Source organism: Rattus norvegicus, chromosome 12 (assembly GCF_021556685.1).
Source record: "Rattus norvegicus strain SHRSP/BbbUtx chromosome 12, alternate assembly SHRSP_T2T, whole genome shotgun sequence".
Classification (NCBI taxonomy): Eukaryota; Metazoa; Chordata; class Mammalia; order Rodentia; family Muridae; genus Rattus; species Rattus norvegicus.
In genome coordinates this window covers 24,033,800-24,041,856 of record NC_141545.1, presented here as the reverse complement: position 1 = coordinate 24,041,856, position 8,057 = coordinate 24,033,800, and the positions used below count along the sequence as shown (strand labels likewise).

Genomic DNA, 8,057 nt, shown 5'->3' with positions numbered 1-8,057 from the left:
AGGCAGAAACTTTGGAGAAACAGGTCACTATACTACTGTGCACCAAATGATGCTTTTGGGGTCACAGACTGGACTGCCTCTTAATTCTCAGGTTATCAATGCTGAACACAAAAGGCTTTTGTCTTGGAGTATAAAAGGAAGCCATCTACCAGGAGACAGCATCATGTTATCTTGCCATGCTAAGGACTTATTTTATCCTTTAGGACATGATTGCTGGATGAAAGATGGTATGCAGATATTTAGCCACATGGATGTGAGATAATTTGGTTGGAGTAATATAAAGAAGCAGTACAAGAGCAATAATACAGATATAAGTATATTGTAGTGCATTTCAGGAAGCCCTGATAGTATGATAATGTGTTGTCTCCGTCTCCATCCCACAGAAAGGAGTGACACCACGACGTTCTTCTCAAAGCAGTTTATTCAGGAACCATTCTTTCTGCATGCAAGCAGCAATCTCCTACCCCCAAGCACACTCCCTACTAAAAAACCCGTAACCACACCCCATCAGTCCAGTCTAAGTAGTCTCAGTTCATAGGTCCACGCCAAATGGCCTGATATTGTGTCACGGTGCGCCTGTGCAGCTCTCACGATGGGAGTGGCTTACTTTTGGGTGTATGAGGAAGTCAGGTGTTAGTCATAAGACTTGGCAGCAGTCCCGGGCGCCATCTTGGGATTGCCGCCACACCCGCTCCCCACATCTCCCCATTCTTTATATTTGGCAGAGAGAATGCCTGTCTTAGGTTGCCTCCTGCAGCAATGCCCCTTACCCGTCATTGGGAGACAAACAGCTTAGGTTTGATCCCTGTCTTAGGTTGGTGACACACCCAGGGAGTCTTATCCATCCTTGACTACTTCTCTAGCACGCCAAGCCACACTTGAGGAGACTGCCCTTCTCCACTGCTGCAATCATTAAGGTTTGAGTTCTGCGTTGATGAAACCGCATATGGCAAATGCACCAAAAGGCCAGGACGCTCGTAAGAATCAGGCACAGGGCGAGTCCAGCGAGTCCTGCCCATTCTTTCAGCTGAGAGGCAACTGTGGTGATCCAATTGGCCAGTCCTCCAGCTAAAGACACATCCACATGGGTGGAGTTGATATGGACGATGGATTGTCTAAGCTCCCGAACTAGTCCATCAAAATGTTAAGACCAATTTCCTGTAATATACTGAGATAAGTTGTGGGATAAATCCAAAGCTTCTGCAACACCTGCGGATAAACTATTCACAGCGGCAGCAGTCTGTACTACCGAGGTAAGGGATACGGCCGCAGCTGTGGCTGCAGCGGCAGAGATTGCTATAGCAGAAACAATGGCTGCGGTGATGCCAAAATCCCTTTTCTGCCTAAACAAAGTCATAGCAGAAGGAGCCTGAACAGGCCCGGGTACAAAATGAGGCATCCTAGTCACAACAGCTAAAGAATATGCAGATACATTCCAACACATACTATAGAAACAACTACCACTACTACAATTAACAACATTATCATCATAACTCCCATTATAGACAATAAACACATAAGGAGGCCACATGCAGACAGGCGTAGCCTTAAAGGAAACATTAAGCCCATAAGCAAATTGAGAAACAGAGGTTTCAAACCCTATAGATCCATTCCAATGAAAGCTTACATTACCCCAACCCCCTCCCACTAACATGCTCAGAGGAGAGATATCTGTGCAACTACCATTCACTCCACACAACAACCACACATTGAAAGGATTACTAGCTACTGCCTGAGCAGGATTCTGATAGGTCCAATTATATCCTGAAAATGAGCCATTATGGACTGTGCTAATATAAGGAGAAAAGGTAAAATACTTCGTTACAGCCCATGCTGCCTTTCTAGCCTGACACCCAGTCCATGGTGGAAGTGACTCATGGGTACCCTTGCAAAAGGGAGCCCATATAGGTTGGGAAGGTATGGTATCATTGCCTTTGGAAATACTGGCAGGCCACACCCCTCAAATACATGTGGCATTAGCTTTAGTAGAACTATTGATAGGCATGTCAAACCATGCAGCTGGTTGATTATACATTTGAATGCAATCACTATTCTGAGAAATATTTTGAATCATCTGAAAGCATAGCAATCCCTTCAGCTGAAGCTGCAATAGCATTGAGAGGCGCTATTTCTCCATCGCATGGCAAAGAGGGGTAACTGTAACGAAGCATTAGAGAGAAAAACCGGGGAAACACTTGTGCTGAATGCGTCAATGGCAGGGGTTTAGGAAATACAGATAAAAGTCCTCAGCGTAGGTCTTCAGCCATCACCCCAGGAAGCATCGGCAACAACAGGAACATCCATAGTATCCTCCTTCCGTTCATCTTGGACCACTCTGGTCAGCCTCTCCGGGACCCACAGCGGCTGCCGATGATCCTGGGGAAACACACAAACAGACCCTCTCGCCCAAACCAACACTGGGTCAGGGTCCTGCCAAGTACCAGTTAGGACGTCCTTCCACATCAACATGCCTTTTGAAGAAGCATCAGGGTTGACGTGACGCTCGGCTGCAACCTGACCCTGCTTATCTTCATTTAAAAAATTCAAGGTAAAGAGAGCAATGGCTAATCTTTCCCTAGGGGTGGAGCCAGCAGATGCAATTCCCCCCTTTTGTTTAATTAAGTGTTCCTTTAGGGTGCGGTGGGCTCGTTCAATAATGCCCTGCCCCTGAGGGTTGTAGGGCAATCCACGAGTCAATCGAACACCCATCATTTTACAAAAGGACACAAAAGAAGCAGAAGTATAGGTCGGCCCATTATCAGTTTTCAATTCTTTAGGCTGCCCCCAGGCACCCCAAGCTTCAAAGCAATGTGCAATCACATGACGTGCCTTCTCTCCTGCATATAGAGAGGCAAAAACAACTCCAGAAGCTGTATCGATGGAAACATGAAGATACTTTAACTTTCCAAGTTCTGGAAAGTGGGTAACATCCATTTGTCATAGGTGTAGAGGGCACAACCCACATGGATTGACCCCAACCCCAATCTGAGGCAATGATGGGGCACATTTTTGGCACATTTTTGGCACATTTTTACAATATCTTTCACTTCTGCATGAGAAATTTTAAATCGGGAGGACAAGGTCTTGGAGTTAACATGAAAACATGAATGAAAATCTCGAGCCAATGCAACAGGTGAAGTAATGAAAAAGGTCACACATGCCCTAGAGGCTTTATCTACAATATCATTCCCCTCAGCCAGGGGTCCAGGCAACCCGGTATGAGCACGGATATGTTGTGCAAAAAAAGGTGAAGACCTATGCAAAATTAAGTCTTGTAATGCTAGAACCAATTTTCCAATGGTAGATTTTAAATTAACTTTGCCCACCACCTCCAAACATTGTAACATATTAACAACATATTGGCTATCAGAGATCAAATTAAAAGGGCCTAGAAATAATTCAAACACCTTAATCACAATTTGTAACTCAATAACTTGGGGTGATGCAGGGGGGAATTGTATATAGTAAGTGGTGCTGCTCCTGCAACTACATGTACTCCACAACCCATCTTGGAACCATCTGTAAAGATAAGCAGAGCATCCGTTAAGGGATGTTTAGAAGTAATATGAGGAAAAATCACAGGATGAGCTATAATCAATTGTAATATTGGATCCTTGGGAAAGTGATTATCAATGTTACCTTGAAAACTGCACCTCACAATAGCCCAATCATCTATTGAGGCTGACAACACTTCCAACTACTTTACATTATAGGGAACTATCGAATCCTTTGGCGGGATGCCAAAGTACTGTATACATTGCTGAATGCCAAGCAAGGCTAACTGAGCCACTGAGGTGGGATAATGAACAAGTGTTTTGGGTGGGGATATCTTTGGATGTATCCAGAGCAAGGGAGCCCCTTGCCATAAGACCCCCGTTGGCTGTTTTGTTGGCAGGATACACAATGCAATAGGCTGTGACTCATCTCTGTGCTTCAAAGCAGCAACTTGAATGCCCTGCTCCACCAAACTCAAAGCTGCTCTGGCAGCATCGTTAAGGCATCTGGGAGAATTCAAATTGGTATCGCATGGTAAGAGGTCATATAGTGGCTGTAGTTGTTTATTGGTTAAAGACGAAGAAGGGCGGACCCACTGAATGTCTCCCAATAATTTTTGAAAATCATTTAATGTACATAATTTATCAGTACGAATGTGGATCTTTTGAGGGGACACCGAGTTTGTAGTTATTTTTGTCCCTAAATAATTTACTACCAGGTCCTTTTGAACCTTTTCTGGGGCCACAACCAAGTTCCTTTCCCTTAACTGTGCAGCCACGCAGCTATATGCCTCATCAAGCAACTCCTCTCTGGGAGCTGCAATAAGGATGTCATCCATGTAATGATAACATTTCACCTTAGGAAACCTCTGTCTAACCTCTTTTAAAGCTGTATCAACATATAGTTGACTCATAGTAGGACTATTTGCCATACCCTGTGGCAGAACCGTCCACTCAAACCTTTTATCAGGCTCTTCATTATTTTGAGAAGGAACAGTGAAGGCAAACCTAACCATATCATTCTGATGCAAAGGAATTGAGAAAAAACAATCTTTAATATCTAAAACTATTATAGGACAATTTTTGGGCAAAGCAGACAGCAATGGCAGCCCTCTCTGAAGCAAGCCCATCAAAACCATTTGTCTATTTATTTCTCTCAAGTCATGTAAAAGTCTCCATCTCCCTGATTTTTTCTTTATAACAAATATAGGAGTATTCCAGGGGGAAGTAGAAGGGTGCATATGGCCCAATTCTAGCTGTTCTTGTACCAATTCCTGGGCAGCATTCAACTTTTCTGAGGGAAGTGGCCACTGAGGAACCCACAGCAGATCCTCAGTTTTCCATGTAATGGGTAAAGCTCCCTCAGTGGCCCCTATGAAAAACCCAGCCCACCACGATCAGTCTTTTTGCGGACCATCACAGGGGAGGCTTTGCCCTATAAAGAGCGGCCTAGCCCCCTTCCAGGGACATAGCCCATTCCCATCATCATATCCCGGGCCTGCGTGTTGTAGCGCCCTTCATTAGTTAAAATAAAGCTCATTTCTTTCATCAGGTCACGACCCCAGAAGGACACTGGAACGGCCAATACATATGGTTGAAACTCACCAGAATGTCCCTCATCATCCGTCCAATGTAGGATACGAGAGCTCATTTCCGGCATTTGAGCATATCCTAGTCCTCTCAGTGTTTGCTCTGACTGTTGTCTTGGCCACGCAGTGGGCCAATCCTTGATGCTGATGATACTACAATCAGCACCAGTATTTAGGAGGCCGGATATGGATTTCCCTTCCATAGACATTTTTAACAGTGGCCAGGTGTGAAGGTCCAAGGAACAAAGGATGTTAGAGACCCCAGTTGAGCCAAAGCCCTTACTTCCTCATTCCAAATCTTTAGCAGGAAATTTAGAGTGATACCTAGGTAAAAGGAGCAGTTGAGCTATCCTATCCCCAGGAGATATTGCAACGATGCCTCTAGGGGAAGACACCATTATTTTAACCTGCCCGGCAAAATCCGGATCAATCACCCCGGGATGAACTATTAACCCTTGCATGGTAGCAGAGATTCTTCTTAAAATCAATCCCACTGTATCAGCAGGTAAAGGGCCCTTAGAATCTGTATCCACTAATTGAGTTCCCATTCGGGGGGTTAATATGAGTCTGGTGGTGGAACTGAGGTTAAGTTCTGCACTTCCTTTTGTTGCTCTCAGGGGCGGCCCCAGTGCATCGGAGGATTCAGGTTGGGCCATCCTTCCGACACCACCCCATATATTTGCAGGTCCTGGGGTTGGGGGCTCCTCTCAAGTTTTTTGGCCGGGCACCGGTATTAAGTGGCTGCCCGTGAATGTCCTTAACCGACTGGCACTCATTGGCCCAGTGATTACCTTTTCTGCATCTGGGGCATAGTCCAGACATCTTAGGCCCTTGATCCCCTGTTCCTTTTAGCTGTGGGCATTGGCGCCTCATATGGCCAGGCTGCCCATATTTAAAGCAGTTATTATTCTTTTGGCCATTCCGTCCTTGGGACATCTGCATGACGGCAGCAGCCAACCCTGAATTAGACAAAGCCCCTCCCCCCAAGTCCCTGCAGAGCTATATCCACACCTCTAAGCCTTTTCCCTTATACAGAGTAATAGCTTGTCTGCACTCTTTAGTACACTGCTCAAAGATAAGCTGTTTCAACAGTGGCATGGCGGTATCAGGATCCCCAAAGACCCGGCCTCCCGCCTCCACCATACAAGCAATGTAATCTGCAAAGGGCTCGGTGGGTCCTTGGATGATCTTAGTCAAGTTTCCGATCACCTCTTCTCTATTAGGAAGGGATTTCCATGCCCTGGTCCCTGTGGTGTTGAAGAGGATAATTGATCTGAGCTGCCCCAAATCTCCCTTGTCCTAGCAACATGTCCTGATCCCAAACTTGCTGCCCGTTACGAGCGTTGACCACAGCCTGCTCGGCAGCAAACTCAATAAAGTATGCCTTCCAGTCCAAATACTGGCCTGATGTCAGACAGGCACAAGCCAGATTCTGCCAATCGCTAGGAGTCATACAAAAGAGATGTAAGGATTCTAACTGCACCACTACATAAGCAGCGGTAACACCGTATGCGCGAACTCCTTCGGCCAGTCTTTGGACAATCTTCCAATCTAGCGGCTCATGTGTGCGATTGCCCTGCGCATCCTGAAATACAGGGAAGCATTGGGCTCGAAGTTCCCTCCAGGTTTCTGGGTGTAGACAACAACCCTCTGCCCCGCCCGGATCGTACGGCAGTGGATGAGGCAGCCCCAGAGCTGATGGCTCTACCTTCAGTTTCACTTTCTCTAAGCTGTCTGCAATGCTCTCCAGATCGTCTTGGGACATATCTCCCTGTCTAGAAGTTCCCTTGGTCTCCGATTTTTGGGAGCTTTCCTGTCTAACCTGACTTATCGCCTCATTGCCCTTTTTTAGCTCTGCACCACATCTTTCCTCATCTCCTATGCAATTTTTCACTAATTTCCATACTGGCATTACTCTTTTTGATAAAACCCCCTGCTCCTCGGCAAACCTCAAGTCTTTCCCTAATTTTTCCCAATTGGGCATAGTCAGGTGTCTGTCCTGTTACAGGAAACCATGGAGCACCTTGGTCCACTGCTTTTAAAAAATTCTCCACTGTGTCTTTCTTTAGCCCGATTCCTTTCGCTTTCAACAAATCCTTGAGGGCCTGGGGAACTGTCTGAGCGGAGGTCGAGTTCCCCATTGCGCTTGGTGCAACTTGTCCCAAAACTGGGAACCTTATAGTCTGAACCCGAGAGCTTAGCTCGTCCCACTTACCTGGGAACTTACCGTCTAGCCACCCTGACTGCGATGAGTTCTGAACAAACTTCCCCATCCAGGCCACCACTTGTCATCTCCGTCTCTGTCCCACAGAAAGGAGTGACACCATGAAGTTCTTCTCGAAGCAATTTATTCAGGAACCTTTCTTTCTGCATGCAAGCAGCAATCTCCTACCCCCAAGCACACTCCCTACTGAAAAACCCGTAACCACGCCCCATCAGTCCAGTCTAAGTAGTCTCAGTTCATAGGTCCACGCCAAATGGCCTGATCTTGTGTCACGGTGCGCATGGGAAGCTCTCACAATGGGTGTGGCTTACTTTTGTGTGTATGAGGAAGTCAGGAGCTAGTCATAAGACGTGGCAGCAGTCCCGGGTGCCATCTTGGGACTGCCGCCACACCCGCTCCCCACAATAATGGAATGGAGATTATCTGAAATATTGCTTACTGAAGTTGATATTGTATTTTCCATAATGCTATCTGTTGCTGATGGTTTAGATAAGAACTTGCAGCTTCATTTGGTACTGTAACAAGAACAGTCTTTTTGCAACAGAGGAGAGCCGTCTCCTCTTGGGCACTTTGGTTGCTCCTGTGCACTAAGAACCACACTTGTATCCACAGGGCTCCCCCTGATATTTCTGTCAATGCTGTTTTTCTATCACATAGATTATGCTTCCATGTACTTCCATCCCTCCTGCTAGAAATCCCATCTCTAATCATCCCCTTCCCTTTCTTCAACAACTGCCTTTGGGATGGACC

At 46.1% G+C, this 8,057-nt stretch overlaps 1 long non-coding RNA gene across 1 annotated transcript; it reads right to left on the bottom strand.

The window, feature by feature from the left end:
• Positions 1 to 403: 403 nt before the first annotated feature.
• Positions 404 to 7,472, bottom strand: LOC148002238 (uncharacterized). The gene is made up of 2 exons (XR_015634291.1): positions 7,311 to 7,472; positions 404 to 2,376 (listed from the first exon to the last, which is right to left on the bottom strand). It is a non-coding gene; the product is annotated as an uncharacterized LOC148002238 (long non-coding RNA).
• Positions 7,473 to 8,057: the final 585 nt, after the last annotated feature.